The following is a 23,450-nucleotide window of genomic DNA, read 5'->3' as shown; positions in this document are numbered from 1 at the left end:
AAAATATACCTTTTTCTTCACACTAACATGTTCCTAAAAGGATTGAGTGTAAACTGAGTATCTGTAAATTGAATCATATACCATATGGACTAATATGGTTAGCCATTTAAAGGGGATGTTTTGCACAGTCATCTTCATTATTCACAGACTCCATATTTGCAAATTTACCTACTTGCTAAAATTTATTTGTAACCCCAAAGTCAATACTTGTGGCACTTTTGTGGTCATTTGTGAACACAAACAGAGCAGTGAAAATTGAGTTGCCCACTTTCCTACTTGAAGTCCAGAAAGGTGACACTGCCTTCCTGTTTTAGCTCTCATCTTGTAAAGAAGTCTCCTTTTTGCAGTTTATTTGGTACCACGTTTTGAATTTTTGTGCATTTTATTGGTATTCTTGTCATTGAAAAAGGCCCCAAGTGTAGTGCTGGAGTGTTGTTTAGTGTTCCCAAGGGCAAGAAGGCTGTGCACTGTGTCTTACAGAGAAAATACATGTGGGTAGATAGGCTTTGCTCAGGCATGAGTTATAGTGCTGCTGGCTATCAGTTCAATATTAATGAATCAACAATATATATTAAGGTCTCTTTAAGCAGAAACGCACATAAAATGAGGTTTTTGTATTGATTGGTTAATGAAAATCTTCTCAATTGAGGCTCATAGGAACCTAACTCTTTATTTCTCCTAGGAGCAATGGTTTTAGTACTCACTAATTCAGTGTTCACAGAGACTGCACAGAACATAACTACTGCGAACACGAAAATCAACTGTAATTACTTTTGCAAAGTAGAGACCTATGGAAATTTTATTTTTGTATTTTGCATAAAGAATCTAATAAAATCTGAAAAAAGTGTGGAGGGGAGCACAGCTGATTGATTCCTAATTCCGCCTCATTATGCTTAAACTCAGTGGGAGTATCACAGCTATGTTTATAAAGCAGTCTTGGCTGGGATGTCAAGCTTCTAGTTTACTTTGACTCTATCTGTCAGTCTGTGTCACAACCTTCATGGCAATTAACTGCGCTTTTGTGTGCTAATGATCACTATCCCACTATGCGGCCATTAGTATTCTGATGTCCTTAGTTTGAAGCTCAAGCATCAATCAGTCACCTAAAACAACTGCATAGGAGGAAGCTTACGAAGGCTGGTCCGAAAGTCCTCACCTGAGCTGCTTTATTATACTCCAACACTGAACACAAAGCTCTTCACCACACATTTCTTTTAAAAATTCTGCTTTATCCACTTGATTAAAGTGAATTTAAAGCTGATTTTTAAAATGGGGATAGGATACAAGTGGTGCATTATACCTGAAGATTTATCCAGGCACCAGATACATCAAAAATAGACAATTACTTATAAAACTAAGGTATATTTTATCTGATTGAGGCACCACTGCCATTGGATGGCCTTATTCAAGTTATTTAGAACAAAGAGGGTGGTGTTTGTGCATTTGTTTAAATCCCACTGGATGCAAAGTATATGGAGAAAATTGAATCAAATCAGATGTGGTCAGACGAGACATTTCTTTTCCTGTGATGCTTTTCCTCTTTTCTTCTCTTGTATTAAAGTCACTCCCACCAAATCCCCAGGATGTGTGGTGAAGGAAGAACAGAGGGGACAGAGAGATGCCCTTTCTGGAGTTTTCAGAACTGTTGCACGCTGAGTCTAACCTGATGATGTATTCTGCTCATGTTTCCAAAAAGTCAAAAGCATTTTCAGCGTTGATTTCCCTTAAGAGTTATCAGACCTTGTTCATATTGGTTTAATGAGCGTAAGAGGTGACCTTGTGTCCACATAGATACTCCTATAATAAAAGACCTGGAAGTACAACTTCACATATGTGCGTAAATAATTATTTTGGGGAATGTAGAGGGGGCTAAATGCAAATCCCTACTTAGATGCTACCTAAGCTAGATGGGAAGGAGAAAATTTCCACTGCTTTATAATGATAATTATTTGCAAATTACATGAGCACCAGTAATTCATTCATGCACTGATACAGAGCAGGGAACTCAATGCAGGGGTATTGAACTTGCTGCTGGCAGTGTTAATTGATTCCTTTGGAACATTTCTCCCCAGAGAATCCCAAAGACAGCTTCCCTGGGCAAGAAACTGACTCCCAGCCAGGGTCCCGGATATGCGGGGATGCACGTGTGAGGATGTTGTCGTCAAAATAAACCATTCTCGTCTTCTGGCAGAGGCTGGATCTCCAAGGAACACTCTCCAATCCTGGGAGCTTCAGTGAGAGGCTTGCTTTCTTGGCAGAGGCGGCAGTTGAGCTTCATATCTTCCCTGTGGGATGGAAAAAAGGGACTGGATTGTTGGTTGCATTTTAAACTAGCTGACTGTTCTGCTTGGGGAAATGTTGAGGAGGTGCTGATTAAGCTTAGCATTTGATCCGTGTGGCTCTGTTGGTGAAAAGGAAGAATGCCTCTCATCATAATGTTTAACTGACATCTGCTCAACACGACCCAAATCTGTCTCTCCTGATACATAATGTCTGTTTTCCCAACTACATATTGAACTGTGGAGCAGATTCTAAGTTTTGGTCATTTTCAGTTTCCCAGCATCTACTAGAATACAATGCCTAGCATATAATAGACGCAGAAGAGTGGTTAAAAGAATGAAAACAAAATATTAAAATTTGAAATCTTGAAACAATGTTAAGAGACTTTGCCTGAAATCTTCATAACACTTTGAAAATTGCTTCAGCTTATTGTCTTCTTGGTAGAATGTGACAGCCTACTTTATTCTTTTTTGTTTGAAATTTTGTTTCGAATCTAAAATAACCACTTTTTCCCTGAACATGTTAAGAGTATGCATGTATAAGTAGCAATATTTTCAGGAGAATTTCTGGCCATTTTTGGTTACATTTTTACTGAAAATCATATATATTTTTATCTTTAATTGACTAGGTGCAGAAAAGCACAATCTAAAAAAACACTGCATTGTAAGTCATGGTTATAGCAGGAACACAAAAGTCTCTAAAGTGAGTAGAAACAACTTATCTTAACTAGTTATTGACCATGGAAAATACTTGCATTACCAACATTCCAGTTTTGCAAAAGTGTCTTTATTAGAGAACCACCCCACACAAGGAGAGGGAAAACCTTAAATTCTCTCTCCAAGTTTAAGCAATCAAAAAATCTGGGGTAAACAACAACAAAAACTCCCTTCCTTAGCATTAGTCTCAGCAACAAGCAAAGCCATGGCATTTCAAGTGGTGAAAATTTTGACCACAACAATACCCACCACCACGTCTAAATTGGCCCACTTTCCGAATAGGAAAAACAAAAATCACTGTGTGAACTAATAAGGCAGCTGCATACATTTGTAGGAGTTGGGTGTTTGTTTGCTTACTATAGTAGTTTAAAAATAGTTTTCCAGTTAACATCTTTTCCACATAATGGAGATGTCAGGGTAGGTTTACATGATTGTGTAAATGGTCAGAAGCTGTTTATGTAGCTCTGAACTGCTGAGCGATGCGCAGGAAGACGGGTTTCTGCAAAGCCCCTGGGGCTTTTTCCCTGCGGAGACGAACCCGGGCTCCTCTTGGGGTTGCTGGAAATGCATTCCAGATGAGCTCGACCCGGCTGGCTTTCCTCTGCTTGTCAGACTCGCTTTGCACAGGATTGGTGAGGAGCTGGGGCATTGCTGCCAATCTCTACGATTACCCTGAGGTTTGGAGTTGGAGTGAAAAGAGCCATTTCTGCAACAAAACAGTAGATTCATAGTATAGAATGACCATGCTAACGTCATTGTCCAAAGCACATGCTTGTGAATAACAAAGCTTTCAATATGCCCACACATGCCGCAAATTGATCCTTATATCTATTTCATCACAACCGTTTCCTCTCCCACGAACACATTCCAGCTTGAAAGCATGTTGTTTGGGTGAGACTCCAGGTCGGTAACGCTGCTTGTCTGGCTGATGTCCTCCGCCTAAGGACAGGTAGGTAAAACCTTCCAAAAGCCCCCTCTTCCGGCTTCTCAAGTTGTGTCGTCCCCTCACCCCATATCCCCCTGGACTCGGTAATTCAAGGCCCCAAAGCACACGAGTTTGTTTCCCTAGCCAGGGCGCCTTAAAAATCGCTGGAATTCCACGTCTCCCAGAGGCCAGAGGTTTGGGGACCGGGCAGGTCGCGCCTCCTTGTGCTCTGATACCTGGGTCGCAAAGGAAGGCAGCATCACCGCGGTCTATTCTCCATCACTAAGCAGCACATCCTCTATATCCTTGCACGGGAACCAGGTTGATCGTCTTCGGGCGCTTGGCGTTCAGACCAGGCACCGTTGTTCAGTTTTGCGCGCGGGAACTAGGGGCCTCCTCCCCCGGGCAGGGCCGGGCAGGTGCTGAGCCCGGGCGCGCGCCTCCTCCGGCCGCGCACTGAGCATGCTCAGCCCGGCCGCTCACTGGCACCCGCCCTCCCCGCGCCTCTCCTCTTCTGAGCGCGGATCCCCCTCCTCGAGGCTGACGAGCCGGCAGACTGAAGTCCGCCGCGCCAGGTTTTTTGAGCTGCCGCGAGCGCGAGGAGGGAGGAGAGCGCGGCAGCAGACAGAGCACCGGGTTCAACACCAGGATTGGTCGCAAGTAGGAAGCTTTTGCCACTAAACTGGGACCCTCGGACTGTGCCGGCGCCTCACCCGAGGCTGTAGCGGGCGCCGCGCTTAGGTTCTGAGGTAAGTGGGGCGCGGGCTGCCGGGGTCTGCTCCGCGGGCTGCCTCGGGCGCCCCGGCTCTTGGATTTGGGGGAAACGCATGGTCCTCGGGGGTGGCCCGGTGGAGCGGGGCTCCCGGGACTCCACTCCTGCAGGGCTGGACAGGGGCTCTGGGCCGCGCTGCCCTCAGCCGGGCAGCCCTGCGGGTCAGGGCAGCAGCTGGCTCTGAGCGCCCTGAACCTGGGAGGAGGTAGGGCCCCGACGACGCCACCGTCACCCCGCGGCGACCCTTCTTCTTTTGAGTCAGAAAATAAGTTTGTTGCGCGACGAGGCAGCCGCCAAACAAGGAGCCCAGAGTCCGAAATGCTTCGGGAACCCTTAAATCGGCTGCTGCAACTGTTTCAGGCTATTGCCACCTCTCCGTGCGCTCTCCCGCCAGCGCACGGTTGGGGCGAGAGTTTCCTTCCACTGTCGGTACCCGCCGCTGCTATTGCCCAGCTGAAGCCCGTAGTGGAGGAAGGCGAACTTGGGCTGGGGTTTGTAGGGACTTGGGACTAAGGGAACAGGAGCCCGTAGATGTGGTGGAAGGAGCCGTGTTGGAACAGATACTGATTTTGGGGGCGCCCACTGTGTGCCAGGCTCAATGCTAAGCGCTGGGGGTACAGCGGCGAGCCACATCGACCAGGTCCCCGCTCTAGCGGCACGGACCTGGTATACCCAGGCTCTGGCGAGGGAGCTTGTAGGGGTGGCATTCACTTCCATGAACTTCAGGTGGATTTGCTCTTTCATTTGAGAGGCAAAGGAACCGCCTGGTCTCCCTCCCGGACCCAGACATCCGCGAGATGTGCGCCAAGCGCCCCGCTGACTTCTACCCTCTCGCTCTCCTTCTGGAACGGAGGGCTCAAAACCTGCTTGCATTTCCTCTCTTTGTGCTTCGTGTGTACGTTTTATTATTGATGAAAGGTGTGGAGGTGAGGGTAGGAGGACGTGGGTTCCTGAGTCTCTGAACCAGTCTGGGAGTCTGATGCATGAAAACATTTTGCAGCACAGCGGAGCCCCTGCAAGGAGGTGGCTTCACGCAACGGGGAGCTAAAGGAGGTTGGTTCTGGCCGGGGTCTCCAGATTTGGAGCGAAAAGGCTTACAGAGCTGGTGTGGGGCGAATCACTGTGACTGATCACCTTGGGTGGGTGGTCAGCGTGGAGGGGGTGGGGGATCTTGGTGTGTGTTGGAGGTGTGTTTGCAAGGAGGAGCTCCTGGGAGGAATGCTTGTGGAACTTTTTCTAGTTTTCCTACTGAAATCAACATAGGGGCGGGGACATATTGTCAGAATAACAGTGTCTTTTAATTGCAGGGGAAGCTCCTGCAGTTTATTGTGATGGGAACTGGTTATTTCAAGGAATAACTCCATGTAACGGATGTTTTTTGGACACTTAGAATAATAACTTGGAAGGTGCTTTAATTTTTGTATTTAGAGGTTTATGGTTTATGTCCTTTAGGGAGTGGGGTAGGAGCGTAAAGACTGTGGATTTCCATGCAGGCAGGTCCGTGCAGGAGCATTTCCAGTCCGGCTGATTAGCAAGTTTGTTATCTCTGTTTCTACCCAAGTGGGTGAAAAAAGAACATTGTGTCATGGAGGCAGACACTTTGAGGTGATTTTCCTGGCATTCATGAGAAAATTCACATTTCACCCATAGCTTTATTCTTGCTATCTTCATCTTGGTTTCATTCAAGACTTGTGAACCTCCACAGTAGGTCTTGGGAGTATCAGACTGCTAAGGATCAAAAACACATGCCATGGCAATATTATTTTTGCCACCTTATAAAATGCTATTGATTTTGTTTGTTTGTTTGTTTAAACTGACTTCAGCTGCCCCGGATTGATGAGGAGGGGTCATGATGATAAACCTCATTGTTTTTCACACTGGACCCTGCCAGGTTGCTGGCAAGCACGGAAAACCTGACCTTTTTAAATTAGAGGCTAAGACGATAAGAGAAGTGACCTGTTGTTTAAGGGTGCAGGTCAAAGCCATGTGGAAATTTCACCAGAGGAAGATTTTATTTGCAGGCTTTGCAAAAACACTTTAAAGTGCCTTTAACTTGGGGGACTTTGTCTCCTTGAGTCAGTTCAGCACCTCTTTCCATAGTCATTTCATATTGCTGGGTCATTAAGAGTGAATAGAGAACATGTTTTTCAAATAGTGTTGGATTTTTTATCATTCACTTGTTTTACCTAGTTCTCTCCCTCCTTTATATTCGGAAGTAGCTCTTCTAATTTTTTCCCCTCCAAGCACTAAATCTTTTAGCTAGAATTTTTCTTCTGAAAGGAGCACAGGACATTTGTTACATCAATTTAGGTCTTTAAAAAAGGTAACCTGGATAATTAAGCTTCTCGGAAGAAAATGCCCCTTACAGTTCTGACTTTTCTGGTAAGTTTGTCTGATAATTGTTTTAACTTGTTGGATTCTTCTTTGTTATATTTGAAGACATAAACATAATATACATAAGTTTCAATCTCTTTTTATCTAAAGATTTTAATCTTTTGTGAAAACATGCTTTTATGTGATTTTAATTGAATTACTCTATTTCATATGGTAAGCAGGGTCATTTCTGTAAACACAGATGTGGAGAGTTTTTTGTTTTCATTTTCTGTAACAGTGTTTTAAGTCTAGTGAAGGAGACCAGATTTACTACCTAGATGTATTGGTCTTCATATTTTTTCGATTATATACTCTTGGAAGGAAATTTGACCATACATTGCTAAAATTTATTTTATAAATTATGCACATATACTTTATGTTGATATACTGCTTACATTTTAAAATATACACAGAAAGAACCTAAAGGAGAAATAAGCAAAAATTTTGAAACAGAAGTTCTAATATTGTTTTTTTTTTTTTTGTATTTCAGTGGATTGTTTTGCACATCCCCCAGGGTGTAGACGCCACTTTGGAGATCACTGATGGTTTGGGATTTTTTACCTTTCTGTCCTTATCTCTGGCTCTGCCATTCGTCATTTCTGATGCTGTAGCCAGTTGCAAAATGGCTGGAAATCTGTGTCTCCTGTAACAGATGTGTTAAGAGCGCTTGTTTCCCTGTCATGGACTCATATGTGTTTGGAATGAGGCATAAGAGATGAATGTGATCCAGGGGTCATCTTGATCTCCCAAATTGGATATATGGGTGAAAAGAAATGAAGTTTAAATTTAAAGACTAAAGTTCCAGTGGTCAGAAATTGAGGAAACCAAGGAGTAAATGAGTGAGGAAAGGAATGACACTTTCCGTGTTGCAGTCTTGTGTGGAGGGTAAAGATCATATTACTCTGGAACAGATCAACCTGGACCCAAATGTGGCCCTACCACTTATTTCATTCAAGATATTGGACGAGATAGTTCCACAACTTCTGTGAGCCTTAGTTTCCTTAGCTATCTGATTGGGATAGAGTCTATTCCAAGGCATCACGTTAGGGATTAAACATAAGAGTACACATATACAGCTTAGCTGTAATTAGATTGGGTAGGTTAACAGTTTTAACAAATGAATCCAAAAAGTGTACTTCCTCAAATGTGAAATAAATTTATTTCTCATTCATGTAAAGTCCCCAAATGTATGATCCTGGTAGCACTCCTCCAAGGTGTGATTCAAAGACCCAGCCTTCATCCGTTCTGTGCCCCTGCTATGCTCAGAGGCATGCTCAGCAAGGTCAGTATGCTCATCTGCATCAAGCCATTGGGAAGATAATGACTTGCAGGATGTTATTTGCCCAGACTTGGAGGTCACACATATCTCTTCTGCTTTTATTCCATTGGCCAGAACTCAGTTATATGTCGGTGTATCTTACCCTAAGAGAGGCTGGGAAATATCCTCTAGCTGTGTTTCCAGGAAGGTGAAGGAACGCTTCGGGGAACAGCCAACTTTCTCTGACGTTCTATTACTATGTGTGAGATTTCCTCCATGTTCAATAAACATTACTTCCCTTTCCTTCCCCCAAACCCTGGTTTTACTAGCAGAAAAACTGAGACAGATATAAGGAAAAAAAAAAAAAATAGAAGCAGCTAATACATACATAGTGCTTGCTATTTTTGAGATACTTCTCTAAGCACTTTCCCCTCTTAGATAGGTATTATGATTATCTCTGTTGTATACGTGAAGAAAACTAGGTGTAAAGAAATTAAGTCGTTTGTTCAACATAGCCAGTAAGTGGCAGAGGTTGCATTTGAACCAAGTTCTCTGGTTCTAGAATTGATTTTCTTAACAGCTTCACTATACAGTACTACTTTTTTGTTCTTGCCTCAATAGTTTTCTTATTGTAGCCATTGGACTACCTTTTCTTTTTGTCTATATAAAAACGTTGGAGGAGAATTAAAAATCCTAAAGAAGAAAAAAGATTTAATTTAATCTAAAATATACTAGAGTAGACTTAGATATGATTTAGTTTTATCTTGAATACCTACCAGGATTAGGAGCAGACATTTTAAGTAAAATCCCCTCTACGATGCTGTTTCACTTCTGATAAACAAATTGTCAGGGTCTGTGCCCTCAGTTATAACCTTTCTCTTAAGCTTTCTTTGTGGGAATACTGGGCTACCATTTTTGTGCTGCAGGATTTGAAGACAAATTCCTGTTCACTTCTCAGCCTAACCAAATATCCTTTCTGGTAAGTTCACAGCTGAAATATTCTCTCCTGACCTTCCTTTTGATCAAAGGCATTGCTCTTCATCAACATCCCCAACTCCCCAGAGAGAAAACTCTCCTCTAGTTCTCTTAGCTTTGCAAAACTTTTTCAGTATTTCCTGCATGACTAAAGGGACCTCTGTCTATAATGCTAGCACCCTCTAAAAGAAAATGACCTCTCTTTTTGTTCTCATTCTGTTGTCTTGTTCTACTTGTATTAGAGAATCTGCCTCATCTCATCTTTCCTATGTATTTGTCTTTTACAAAATGCCTATTACAGTTTTGGTTCCCAGTGGCCTCAGTGGAAATGTGAGGTGGTCAATAGTGAGAGTGTGCTTTTTGCCAAGACAATTTGTGTTACAACATTATAGAGTCAGTTTTCTTCTTTTTCGGTATGTATTTGTGGCATCTTCACAGTTAATTAATGACACATATCTTCTCACCATGTAGGTAGGCAGATATACTGTATACTTATCAGTCACCTCTTTCTCAAAACCCTGTGTTCATTTCCTCCTCACTTTCGCTGAACCACCTGTACTAAGAAATCTGCTTTATCTTTTTCTAAATTCTCCTCCCTTCCAATTTTCCTCAAATCCGTGTGATTTATGTATGTGTATCCGTGTGTGTGTGTGTTTTAAAGCCCCTTCTTATGATTTAATGGGGTTAGAAGGATAGAGAGGTTTAAACTTGCTTACTTTCATGTTTTCAGACTCCCAGTGGCCTGAGTCCCACAGGGCCTTGTGAAAAGCTAACTCTGGCTGCTGTAACAAATAAACTCTAAATTTTCAGTGATTTAAAATAACTTTATACTTCTTGCTCACATGGAGTAGTTCCATGCTCACAGCATAGTTCCTAGTTGAGTGGCTTTCCGTGGGGTCAGTTGAGGAATCAGGTTTCTTATCCTCTTGTGGCTTTGTCCTCTCCTAAATCTCCAGAATTCTCCTTGTTCAGGCAAGTTATATGGAGTGTGAGGAGAGAAATGTCCTGACAGGTTTTAAGGAGGTTGTTATAGGTCCAGTCTGGGAGGTTGTCATGGCTTCCACCCATGTTCCATTGGGCAGAACTCACTCACTTGGCCATTTCTCTCTGCAAGGGAAGCTGAGAAATGGAGTCACACTGAGTTTCCATGAGGAAACGAAAACAGATTTGATGAATAACTAGCCAGTCTCTGTCACAGATTTCCAATGAATAAATGTGAGATTACCAACTAGTTCGTCCATTTCCCTCTCTCTAGGTATGCAAAACGGAGAGTATATATATTGGTTATTTGCCTGATAAATATATGTTTCCTTTCTTTCTTTTACCATTGGCCTCTGTTACTATCCCTTTCATTTTTGTTCGTTTTAAGACTTTATTTTTTTACAACAGTTTTAGGTTTAAAACAAAATTGAGAGGGAGGTACAGAGATTTCCCGTATACAGCCAGCCCTGACACGTATAGCCTCCCCCATTATCAACATCAGTCACCAGAGTGGTACATTTTTTACCAAGGATGAACCTTCATTGACACATCATAGTCACCCAAAGTCCACAGTTTACCTTAGGGATCACTCTTGGGTTGTCCATTCTATGAGTTTGGACAAATGTATAATGACATATATCTATCACTATAATATCATACAGACTATTTTCACTGCTCTAAAAATCCTCTGTGCTCTGCCTATTCATGTCTCCCTCCCTTCCTCCACCCCTGGAAAACACTGATCTTTTCATTGTGTCCATAGTTTTGCCTTTTTGAGAATGTCATACGGTTGGAATCATATGGTATGTAGCCTTTTCAGATAGGCCTCTTTCACTTAGTAGTGTACATTTAACATCCTCCAAGTCTTTTCATGGCTTGGTAGCTCATTTATTATTTTTTTAATTGGGGTAACATTGGTTTATAATATTATATAAATTTCAAGTGTACATCATTATATTTTGACTTCTGTATAGACTACATTGTATTTACCACCAAAAGTCTGGTTTACGTCCATCACTATACAAATGTTCCTCTTTACCCCTTTCCCCACCATCTCCCCCCTTCTCCTCTAGGAACCACCAATCTGTTCTCTGTATGTGTGTGTGTGTTTTTTTTGTTTTGTTTTTCTATCTTCCACATATGAATGATATCATATGGTATTTGTCTTTCTCTGCCTGACTTATTTCACTTAGCATAATCCTCTCAAGGTCTATTCGTGTTGTTGCAAATGGCAAGATTTCACCTTTTTTATGACTGAGTAGTATTCCATTGTATGCATATACCACATTTTCTTTATCCATTCATTTGTTGGTGGGCACTTAGGTTGTTTCTATGTTTGGGTATTTGGGTATTGTAAATAATGGTGCAATGAATAGAGGGGCACATATATCTTTTCAAATTAGTGTTTTCATATTCTTTGAATAAATACCCAGAAGTGGAATAGTTAGATCATATGGTAGTTCTGTTTTTAATATTTTGAAAAATCTCCATACTGTTTTCCATAGTGGCTGCACCAATTTACATTCCCACCAGTAGTATTTGAGGGTTCCATTTTCTCCACATCCTCTCTAACACTTATTATTTCTTGTCTTTTTAATGATAACCATTGTGACGGGTGTGAGGGGATATCTCAGTGTGGTTTTGATTTGTATTTCCGTAATAATTAGTGATATTGAACATTTTTCACATGCCTATTGGCCATCTGTATGTCTTCTTTGGAAAAATGTCTGTTCAGATCCTCTGTCCATTTTTTAATTGGGTTGTTCATCTTTTTGTTGTTGAGTTGTATGAGTTCTTTATATATTTTGGATATTAACCCCTTATGGGATATATGATTTGCAAATATCTTCTCCCAGTCGGTAGGTTATCTTTTCATTTTGTTGATGGTTTCCTTTCTTATGCAGAAAGTTTTTAGTTTGATGTAGTCCAATTTATTTATTTTTTCTTTTGTCTTTCTTACCTGAGGAGACATATCCAAAACAATATCACTAAGACTAATGTCAAATAGCATATTGCCTTTGTTTTCTTCAAGAGGTTTATGGTTTTAGGTCTTACATTCAAGTCTTTAACTCATTTTGAGCTAATTTTTCTGTGTAGTGTAAGGCAGTGGTCTGCTTTCATTCTTTTGCATGTGGCTGTCCAGTTTTCCCAGCACCATTTAGTGGAGAGACTTTCCTTTCTCCATTGTATGTTCTTGACTCTTTTGTCAAAAATTAGCTGTCCATAAATGTGTGAGTTTATTTCTGGGCTCTCAATTCTGTTCCATTGATCTGTGTATTGTTTTGCGCCAGTACTATGCTATTGTGATTACTATAGTTTGTAGAATGCTTTGAAATTGGAGGGTGTGATTCCTCGTGCTTTTTTTTCCCCTCAGAATTGCTTTGTCTGTTCAAGGTCTTTTGTTGTTACATATAAATTTTAGGATTCTTTATTTCCGTGTAAAACTTCATTGGGATTTTGACAGGGATTCCATTGAATCTGTAGATTGTTTTAGGTAAGATGGACATTTTAACTATGTTAATTCTTCCAATCCATGAGCATGGAATATCTTTCCATTTCTTCGTGTATTCTTTGATTTCTTTCAACAGTGTCTTATAGTTTTCAATGTACAGGTCTTTCACCTCCTTGGTTAAATTTATTCCTTGATATTTTATTCTTTTTGATGCAATTGTAAATAGTATTGTTTTCTTAATTTCTCTTTCTGATGGTTCGTTGTTAGGATATAGAAACACAACTTATTTTTGTATGTTGATTTTGTACCCTGCAACTTTACTATATTGTTTATTATTTCTAATAGTTTTTTTGTGGATTCCTGAGGGTTTTCTATATATAAAATCATGTAATCCATGAATAGTGACACTTTTATTTCTTCCTTTCCAATTTGGATCCCTTTTATTTCTTTTTCTTGCCTAATTGCTCTAGCAAGGACTTCCAATGCTGTGTTGACTAAGAATGGTGAGAGTGGACATTCTTGTCTTGTTCCTGTTCTTAGAAGGTTAGCTTTCAGTTTTTCACCATTGAATATGATGTTAGCTGTGGGTTTGTCATATATGGCCTTTATTTTGTTAAGGTACTTTCCTTCTATACCCATTTTATTGAAGGTTTTTATCATAGATGGATGCTGAATCTTGTCAAATGCTGTCTCTGCATCTATTGAGATGATAATATGATTTTTATTCTTCATTTTGTCAATGTAGTATATCATGTTGATTAATTTGTGGATGTTGAACCATCCCTGCATCCCTAGAATAAATCCCATTTGATCATGGTGGATGATCTTTTTAATGTATTGTTGTTTTTGGTTTGCTAATATTTTGTTGAGGATTTTTTGTATATGTTCATCAGTGATATTTGCCTGTAATCTTTTTTTGTATTGTCCTTGTCTGGTTTTGATATCGGGATGATATTGGCCTCTTAAAATAAGTTAGGAAGCTTTCCCTCCTATTCAATTTTTGGAAGAGTTTGAGAAGGATAGGGATTAAATCCTCTTTGAATGTCTGGAAGAATTTGCCAGAGAAGCCATCTGGTCCTGGAGTTTTGCTTTTTGGGAGGTTTTTGATTATTATTTCTATCTCCTTACTGGTGATTGGTCTATTCAAATTCTCTATTTCTTCTTGATTCAGTTTTGGGAGCTTGTATAATTCTAAGAACTTATCCATTTCTTCTAGGTTATCCAATTTGTTGGCTTATAGCTTTTTATAGTATTCTCTTATAATCTTTTGTATTTCTATTGTATCTGTTGTAATTTCTTCTCTTTCACTCTGGTTTTACTTATTTTAGCCTTCTCTCTTTTTTTCTTAGTGAGTCTAGCTAAGATTTGTGCATTTTGTTTATCTTTTCAAAGAAGCAGCTCTTAGTTTCATTGATCTTTTCTGTTGTTTTTTTAGTCTCTATTTCATTTGTTTCTGCTCTGATTTTATTTCCTTACTTCTACTGACTTTGGGCTTTGTTTGTTGTTTTTTTCTAGTTCTTTATGTGTAAGGTTAGATTATTTGAGATTTTTCTTGTTGCTTGACATAGGCCTGTATGGCTATTAACTTCCTCCTTAGTACCACTTTTGCTGAATCCTATAGATTCTGGTATGTTGTGTTTTCATTTTCACGTGTTTCCAGGTGTTTTTTGATTTCTCTTTTGATTTCTTCATTGATCCCATAGTTGTTCAGTATCGTGTTGTTTCATTTCCACATATTTGTGACTTTTACAGCATTCTTCTTGTAGTTGATTTTTAGTTTCATACTGTTGTGATCAGAAAAGATGCTTGATATGATTTCAGTCTTCTTAAATTTATTGAGACTTGTTTTGTTTCCCAACATATGGTCTACCCTTTGGTATGTTCCATGTGGACTTGATAAGAATGTGTATTCTGCTGCTTTTGGGTAGAACGTTCTATATATATTTATTAAGTCCATCTGGTTTAATGTTTCATTTAAGGCCAATCTTTCCATGTTGATTTTCTGCCTGGATGATTTATCCATTGATGTTAGTGGGGTATTGAAGTCCGCTACTATTATTGTGTTGCTGTCAGTATCTCCCTTTAAGACTGCTAATAGTTGCTTTTTATTTTTTTCTTATTTTAGTGCATATAAATTAATAAATGTTATGTTTTCTTGATGGATTTTCACCTGTATCGTTATATAATGTACATTTTTGTCTCCTGTTCTTTTTTGGCTTGAAGTCTATTTTGTCTGATGTAAGTATGGCTATACCTATTTTCTTTTGGTTGCCATTTACTTGGAGTATCATTTTCCATCCCTTCTCTCTGAGCCGATGTTTGTCTTTAGAACTGAGATGGGTCTCCTGGAGGCAGCATATTGTTGGGTCTTTTTTCTTTTAAAGCTATCTAGCCACTCTGTGTCTTTTGATTGGTGAATTCAATCCATTTACATTTAGAGTGATTATTGATATATGAGGGCTTAATACTGCCATTTTATCTTTTGGTTTCTGGTTGCTCTATATTTCCATTGTTTCTTTTTATGTGTGTGTTTCTGTGTGCCATTTTAGTTTGGTGGTTTTCTGTGATATTTTTCTCAGTCTCCTCTTTTTTTTTTTTTTGAGGAAGATTAGCCCTGAGCTAACATTTGCTGCCAATCCTCCTCTTTTTTTGGTGAGGAAGACTGGCCCTGATCTAACATCCATGTCCATTTTCCTCTACTTTATATGTGGGACACCTGCCACAGCATGGCTTGACAAGTGGTGCCATGTCTGCACCTGGGATTCGAACTGGCGAACCCCAGGCCGCCGAAGCAGAATGTGCAAACTTAACTGCTGCACCACCAGGCTGGTCCCAAGTCTCCTCTTTTTTTATGTTTTGTGTTTCCTCTGCATTTTTCTTTTGTGGTTATCATGAGGTTTGTATAAAATGTCTCATAGATAAGGTAGTCCTTTTTCTGCTGATAGCATCTTATCTTCATTTGCTTATGCAGGTTCTGTCTTTATTCTCTTCTCCTTCTATATTCTTGTTATCACAAATTATCCTTTTTACTATTGTGAGTTTGTTACCAAATTGAAGTAGTTATAGTTATTTTTGATGCTTCCTTTTTCTTTAACCTTTGTGTTATGAGAAATCTGCTGATTAACCAATGGGGTTTCCCTTGCAGGTTATTTCCACCCTCCTCCCCTACCAGCTACCTTTAACGTTCTTCTTTGTCATTGCTTTTGACAGTTTTATTATCACGTGACTTTGAGAAGGTTTTTTTGCATTGAGATAATTACGTGTTGTCTTATCCTTAAGGATTTGTGTATCCAATTCCTTCTCCAGGTTTGGGAAGTTCTCAGCTATTATTTCTTTAAATAAGTTCTCTTCTCTCTTCTCTCCCTTCTCCTTCTGGGATCCCCATTATCCTTATGTTGCTCTTTCTGATGGAATCAGATAATCCTCATAGAATTTTTACATTTAAAAAAAAATCTTAGTTCTCTCTTCTCTTCTACCTTTGTCATTTCTAGGTTTTTAACTTCAAGCTCACTGATTCTCTCTTCTGTCTGGTTTCCTCTATTTCCAGTGCTTTATAATGCTTTTTTCATCTCATTTATTGAGTTCTTCAGCTCTGTAACTCACTTGGTTCTTTTTTAGAGTGTCAATCTCTTTGGTAATGTATTCCTTCTATTCAGTGATTTTACTCCTGAGCTCATTGAACTGCTTTTATGAGTTTTCTTGTAGCTTGTTGAGTTTCTTCATGTCAGCTATTTTGAATTCTTAGACAATTAAATCACAGACAATTAAATCATAACTTGACATTTGGTATCTGAGAATTGTTATTTTCTTTTTGTGATTCATGTTACTGTGGGTTTTCGTGGAGCTTGCTGAGTTATTCCTCTGCTGGCACATTTGTGTTGGTGAACACTTTTCTTATTTAGGTATTGCTTTGTTTGTTTTGATTCAAACTTTTCAACTGATAGTAGATTAGAGGCCTTTCTTTTGTTTCTCTGTAGGTAGTGCTATAGCACTAGTTTTTGGTTTCTCTTACCTGAGCTGCCTCTGACTATATTTGAAAATCAGTTCTTTCCACCCTCCACTGCCTCTACTAGGGGTGTCATCAGTACTCTTGTCATCACTTCTTGCATCCCTGGTGGTTACTGATGTTTTGCTGTTGCCAATGTCACTGTGGTTGCTGGCTTTGCCTCTGGGGTTACAGGGATGGCTGATGCCTCTGCTGTGTCCAGTATTACCTGGTAGAAGCTCCGCTGCTCTGGTGGGTGGTGGGGGAGGGTATAGAGGGAGCTGGGGTCATGGGGCTCCATCTCCACTACTGCTTTGCTCCCTGTGGCCACAGGTGTCATTACAGCTGGGAAGCTGGAGTCACCTGCACACCTCTGCTGCTGCCCAGCAGTTTCTCTGGGGATGGGATAGCTGGCTCAGCCACTGCTGCCAGTTGAGAGGGGCCAGGAGCCTGGATACCACCTCTGTTCTCCCACTAGTTGGGCTCCTCTATGTGCTTCAATCTACCAACCTTCATATGTACTGATCTGTGGATCTCTGTGGTGTCCTGATGTGTTGGGCAATGTAGCTTTTTTTGGGTTATGGATGTTTTATTTGATGTAGATTGAAGGGGAGAGACAAAGGGATCCTCTCATGCTGCCATGATGATGAGGTCTTGTAGCTCATTTCTTTTTAGTGCTGAATAATATTTCATTGTCTGGTACTATCCCATTTTTAGTGCACATGATCTGGTGGAGCTTCATTTCCATTTTAAGGATTGGAACATTCTCTTCTACTTAAGGAAGAGCAGTGGTTTTCCCTGTCCATAGTAATTGCTTCCAGAATAGGCATGGGGCCCAATGAGAACCATTGCAAAGGAGTGAGGTGTTTTGCTACTTCTCCGTGGCTCCAGGCGGGCTCCATGCATGCCTGTGAACCAATTCCTGTGAACAAGGAGACAAGAACCAGGAGGATGTCGGTCTACCACTGCTCCAGCTGTCTTGCCACCAGAGAAGAGAGCCTGGATCTACGGGGGTCACCACAGGTTGCTTGAGAATGAAAGCCAGAGGTGAGATGGAGAAAAACCTGGTTCTCTGACATTGCTGGAGCCCATTCATCCAGCTATGCCTAAAGTGAGTTTACCTCTAGATAGTTCAGCTCTTTGAATTTGTAAATTACCCTTTGACTTAAGCTGATTTGGGTTGAATCTCTATCACTTGCAGTCAATACAGATTTATTCCATCAAGGAGACAAGGGGCAAAAAATTCAGGACAAGGATGGTGGAGACATCTAGTTTGTGTTGATTTTTTCTTGAACTCATCTGATGTATAACTTTGGTTGTATGCCTAACAACAATTCCACTCCCTTGTAATAAGTCAGACTTCCAGTAAAGAATCATTTAGCATCCCCCTACCCAGGCACGTATATTTGTCACTAAATCATAAAGCCAAAGCTCTCATTTCTTCAAAGCCTCTCTCTCTTTGTAGAGCTGTGAAGGGAAGTGCAAGTAAAACCACATCCTCATGCTTAATTCCCTCTTATGAGATTTACTCTGATCTCTCCTAGATGATGTTTTCCTTTCCAATCACACTTCCCCATTCTTTTCCCTTTTCAGGCTTGGAGCTCCGGCTGTGTCAGTCTAGTCACCTGTCCTGGAACTGATCATGTGATATTTTTTCCACGCTTTTATTTATATTTCCTCTCTTGTCTACTCTTTCCATCTTTTCCAACCATGTTTATTACAGTTTGCACAATGCTGAACTCAAATGTCACTCTGGTAAGTCTCTTTCAATGCTGTTGAGGCATAAAGAATGGCTCCCTTCTCTGAACGTAACTCCATTGTATTCATTTTCCGTGCCACATGCTGCTGATATAACTAACACCTATCCTGAGGGTGATCAACCCTCCTAGTTTTCCTAAGACTGAGGGGTTCCCAGGATGCTGGGCATTCAGTGTTAAAACTGGGAAAGTCCTGGGCAAATTGGGGCAATTTCGTTCCCCTGTCTTTGTAATAATTATTTCACATGTTGCTCAGTACCATGTGAGTTATTTGAGACAGTGCATGTTAAGAGCTTGAAATTTGGAGTCAGACAGATTTCTTACCAGTCCTAAATCTATTTTGTACTAGCTGTGTGAGTGTGTGTGATAATAATTTACCTACCTTTTCTAGGTTTCAGTTTCATCAGCTGTATAATGGGGTAATATGCATTTTGTAGGGTTGTTCAGATAACTAAAAGACATAATAAATCACTTAGTTTATTGATGTGCACATCTATAAAATTGGGTAGCACCTAAAGGCACAAGAATTTTGTGAAGATTATGTAGAACACTGCATGCAGAGTTCTTAGTACAGTGCCTAAATCCTAGTAAGTTTCCAATAAACAGTTTATTTTTTGACTATTGTTATTCATGTTTGAGTGTCCATTGCCTAAAACATGGTAGGCACCAAAAATACAATGAAACTCAGAAAATACATGTTCATGAAGCATTAATGATATTACTGGGAGTTTGTGATAAGTGGAGCAAATATGTCAGAGTGATTAGGAAATATTTGAGATAGATTTTTAGCATTTGAAACTTGAAAAAGCAGGATTTGGCTGCAAGATTTGTACCTTTTTAGACAAGGTTTTATTTTTCTTGCTTATTTAAAGCCAGAGTCACTGATTTTCATGATCTGGAAAGAAAATAATTTCCACATTTGAGCAGGGTCAATTTAAGCTCTCAACCCTTCAGATACATATTTTTCACTATTAATTAAATAAAGGTGGTGCATTTCTGGGAAGGGAGTTTGGTTCATGAGAAAGTGAGGGTTAGGATAGCAGAAGCACTGCTGATTCCATAATGACCTTGAGGTTTGACAAAATGTGTACAAGTCTCCTTTGTTCTTACCACAGTAAAATATCCTCTCTACTCTTGGGCTAAACTTTTGTGGATGAAAATATTTTTGTAGCCTGCAAAATTGTACTGATATAAACCTTGATAATTCATGATGTCTATGCCTTTTAGGTTCTCCACAGAAATTTCCAGTGAGGACAGGTGGTATAAGTGTGTTTATGGTGAGGTGGGTCCAGTTTGGAGAAGAAAATCAAACAAAAAAATGAAATGACTCAAGTTCCCCAATATGTTTTATAAGGCTTGATTCTAGGCACATTACCATCATTTTGAATTGTACAAATTTGTATTGTCATGGATATTATGACTGATCTTCAACTATCAAATATAAATATGAATATTTTGTCTTTAGAGACTCATTTGATTAGCTACTGACTAGCTATTGATTCTATACTCCTTGCAGATTAGTGAATTAATCAGGAGTCCAAGCATTACTGTAACTGTATCTAATTAGGTGAATGCCATCCTTAAAGAGATAATGTTTACTTACGTCACATTTCTAATTCCTTGTAAAAGTTATGCTACAAATATGCTTATCTAGAATTCTTGGAACTAAGTAATTGTAAATAGAGGTTTGTCTTTAATTTAACAGTAGTTTTTTTAAAAATGGAAATCCTTGTAAAATATATTACTTTCCCCTTTAAACAAGTGGCTTATGATTTACTTCTGATGACACCGGATCGCCATGATGAACATAGGATAGTGGTTTAGACTAGAACATGGGCCTTTGATTCAGATAAACTTGGATTTCTTCTGCCACTTACCAGTTGTGTGATCTTGAACATTGTTCTTAACACTTTCCATGGCAGTTTTTAAAATCTATAAAGTGAAGTCGATTGTGCCTACCAGGCACAATGATAAGTATTTAAGACTAATACAATGTGTGTGGCATATTCTAAGCATAAAGCAATTTAGCCCTGTACTATAATCTTTGCAATTTATACAGAACATAGTACATATAGATGCTTTATGTATTTGTTGAAACAATTAATATTATACTGGACTGTGTAACAGCATCTCATCAAGTACAGTGGAGAGGTCGGTACCTGAGTGACTGCTGTCTGCATTCTGCTGCCTTTCAGATGGTCATATATGATTCCTTGCTTTGGTAAACTAGCCATTTCTGTTTGTTTCTTACTATTTGTGGACCAGAAAAATAAAATATGCAAGCCAATCAAACTATATTTAATACTTTCAATAGATTCCGAATGAAGTTCTGAAGGGCTTTCCCCACTTTATGTGAGAGAATAATAGAATGGGTGTTTCACATCCATTTTCACCAATCTCAGCTTCGCCTTCCCCTACTTCCTGCCTGAGGTACTGAGAGGTAAGGTGTTATCATAGTATGGTAGAAATAGAAAATAACCTGCTTTGATAAGATTGTCACGTGTAGTTGTGATATGCTTTGCAGCAGAATTACCTTTGTGAAGACTCTTGTGTTACAGATGTGGAATGTTGGCTATTTTACTTGTAGTACAATAATCTTCATTCAAAAGTCTGCACACTGAGTACATGGTCTTTACTGTATAAAGAAGTTCCTTTTTATTTTCTTTAGCACATTTCAAGGTCTCATTCACCAGTTAGTGGATTTTAGCTTAAAATTCCTAGTATTTTCCTGCAATTTTCTATTTTGAAACTAATGGTCAGAATTTGAGACAGTGCAACAATTCTAGATACTGTTAAGGTGGTGATAAGGTGTGGATATGCACTGTGTAACATAGGGTTATTGTGAATTCATAGTTCCATTAACTCTACTCAGTTCTTTTATTAGTAGCAATTTACCAGTATATTGTAGTTTATATTATGTGTTGTAAGTGAAATGAGTGCTTTTTTAAAACATTACTATTATTCAAAGCAGCAGTCTTCTATTCTTCTGAATTAATGAGCTTTTACAAATTTTAGTAGTTTTCTTATAATGTAGCTACTTAAATCAGTATATTAAGGTTAACTCTTAAGATAGTGTACTCTCCAAAATAATTAATTCTATGTTTTAGGTTGGGATTCAGTCTCCACAGATGGAAAACACTATTTTATGTGATGTAAAAGAAAGGCTGTAGGTGGACTTGGTGATTCAGAATGATTTGATGATTCAAATTCTGGCTCTACCACTTAGATATTTGTAAGATTTGACCAAGTTATGTAACCTCTCTCAGCTTCATTTTTCTCATCCATATAATGGGAATATTGTTGTAGAGTTGTGAAGACTCAAATGAGATAATTATATATACACATAGCCGAGTGCCAGGCATATAATTAGACCATCCCTAAAAAATGCTGAGTTTATCATTATAATCTTATTCTTTTGATACATTTATTCAATGTGATACCTATGTTGTTGATGAACTATGTGAAAGTTATGATTTACAAAGTCGAAATGTTGTTCTTTTAAAATACTCAAGCTGATTTATGTTTGCTCTTTTGTCTTTATCTGTGGGTCGACAGTGTGATCTCCCTCGACTGTATGGAAACAGAGGGAGGCAGCATTTTTCCATAGTGCATTGTTTTATGGTTGACTATTACAGAGAACCACCATATCAGAACTGAGATCCGATTAGCACTATTTGAGATTTCATTTTGGAGAAATGGTTTTGGCTATGGTCAAGAGCTTACCTTATTAAAAAAGAATGAATTACTGAATAAACTCTCATCTGTATTCTTTCTACTTCAGCTATAGCCCATCTTGCCATGCTACAAAAGGAAATACTGGCATGTGACAGAGTAGAAATATAAAAATGTTTCAAGTTGCTTTCAGTCAAATGTGATTGAAATTTTTAAAAAGATTTACGCAATTTTTTTTTTATTTGTGATACTGACAGTACTGGGAAATGAATTTCTGTTTGCTCTGGAGAATAGCAGTCTCTTTATGGATGCTTTGAATTTCAAAACTTAGCAAGCATAATAGTAATGACTGGTGTATTATTAATATGCATGCAATGAAGGAGTTTTACATATTTAAAGAGAAACAAGTTAATGTTATTTTATTTCCGATGTGTTTGTATAACCTTTAAGGAATGAAGTATTGTTACTAAGTTTGTCTTTTTCTGTTTCCTTCTTGTATGTAGATTTACTGTGTAGTTTATGGAATTCAAATAATACTTACATCACATTCTGTTTTTTTTTTTACAGTTCATTTAAGCTCGTTACTTACTTACATGTCTTAATTACTGTTGTATGTTTCTACATTTCTAACACATACAATAAGAACTTATTCACTATTTTCCATTGTGATTTACATTTTTTCCCTTCGTACCTACTCAGCTAACTCACATCAGAATCTTAATTTGTTGACAGACCTCCATCCATTTCCTTATATCTTTAGAATCTAACTTGTGGTTTTGTTATGGAAATTAGCCTGAACACAGGCTTCTAATCATTAATTTCCTGGTATTCTCTGCCATTAGATTATTCCCAAGATGCACAGTGTGCTACAGTTTCTAAGTGATTCTTCTGAGCACCAGACCATGTATTTGTGAAAATCCTGAAGCATGCACTTTCAATGGAAAGGATGGTAGAAATCTCACCATTTCTGCCTTTTTAGGCTTTTAGATGTTAGAAAGAACTACAGAAACATAATTACACTGATGGATTTTACCACCCCCAATGACCAGAATTACCTGGGTTGAATAACTGAAGGGGGTGAAGGGCTGTTTCCCTTATATCTGAAAGGGAATATAATGAATTATCCATCAATAGGGATTATTTGAGTTTGCTATTGATCCTAGATGTTTTATACCCTAATTCTCATTGACTAAGAACATCCATTCTAGTGGACCCTAGGTATACAGTCTAAGTATACAATTTGAATGATGGGTTGGGAGTGGTATGTGGAGTGCTATCCATAACCTATCTAAGCTTTCTGATAT

At 39.1% G+C, this 23,450-nt stretch overlaps 1 protein-coding gene across 3 annotated transcripts in view; it reads left to right on the top strand.

The window, feature by feature from the left end:
• Window positions 1–3,899: 3,899 nt before the first annotated feature.
• CNTN4 (contactin 4) overlaps window positions 3,900–23,450 on the top strand; it is an 870,265-nt gene continuing 850,714 nt past the window's right edge. For 2 of the 3 annotated variants that reach the window (XM_046652828.1, XM_046652821.1), the window contains exon 1: window positions 4,557–4,670. The gene's annotated coding sequence lies outside the window, so the exon portion shown is untranslated. Of the gene's footprint in view, window positions 3,946–4,556; window positions 4,671–23,450 lie in introns of those variants that run through there. The other variant, XM_046652823.1, reaches the window with a different exon arrangement.

The sequence above is a fragment of the Equus quagga genome, chromosome 1, assembly GCF_021613505.1.
Source record: "Equus quagga isolate Etosha38 chromosome 1, UCLA_HA_Equagga_1.0, whole genome shotgun sequence".
NCBI classification, from domain to species: Eukaryota; Metazoa; Chordata; class Mammalia; order Perissodactyla; family Equidae; genus Equus; species Equus quagga.
Note: the sequence above shows the minus strand (reverse complement) of the source record. Positions and strands in the feature narration are given on the sequence as shown.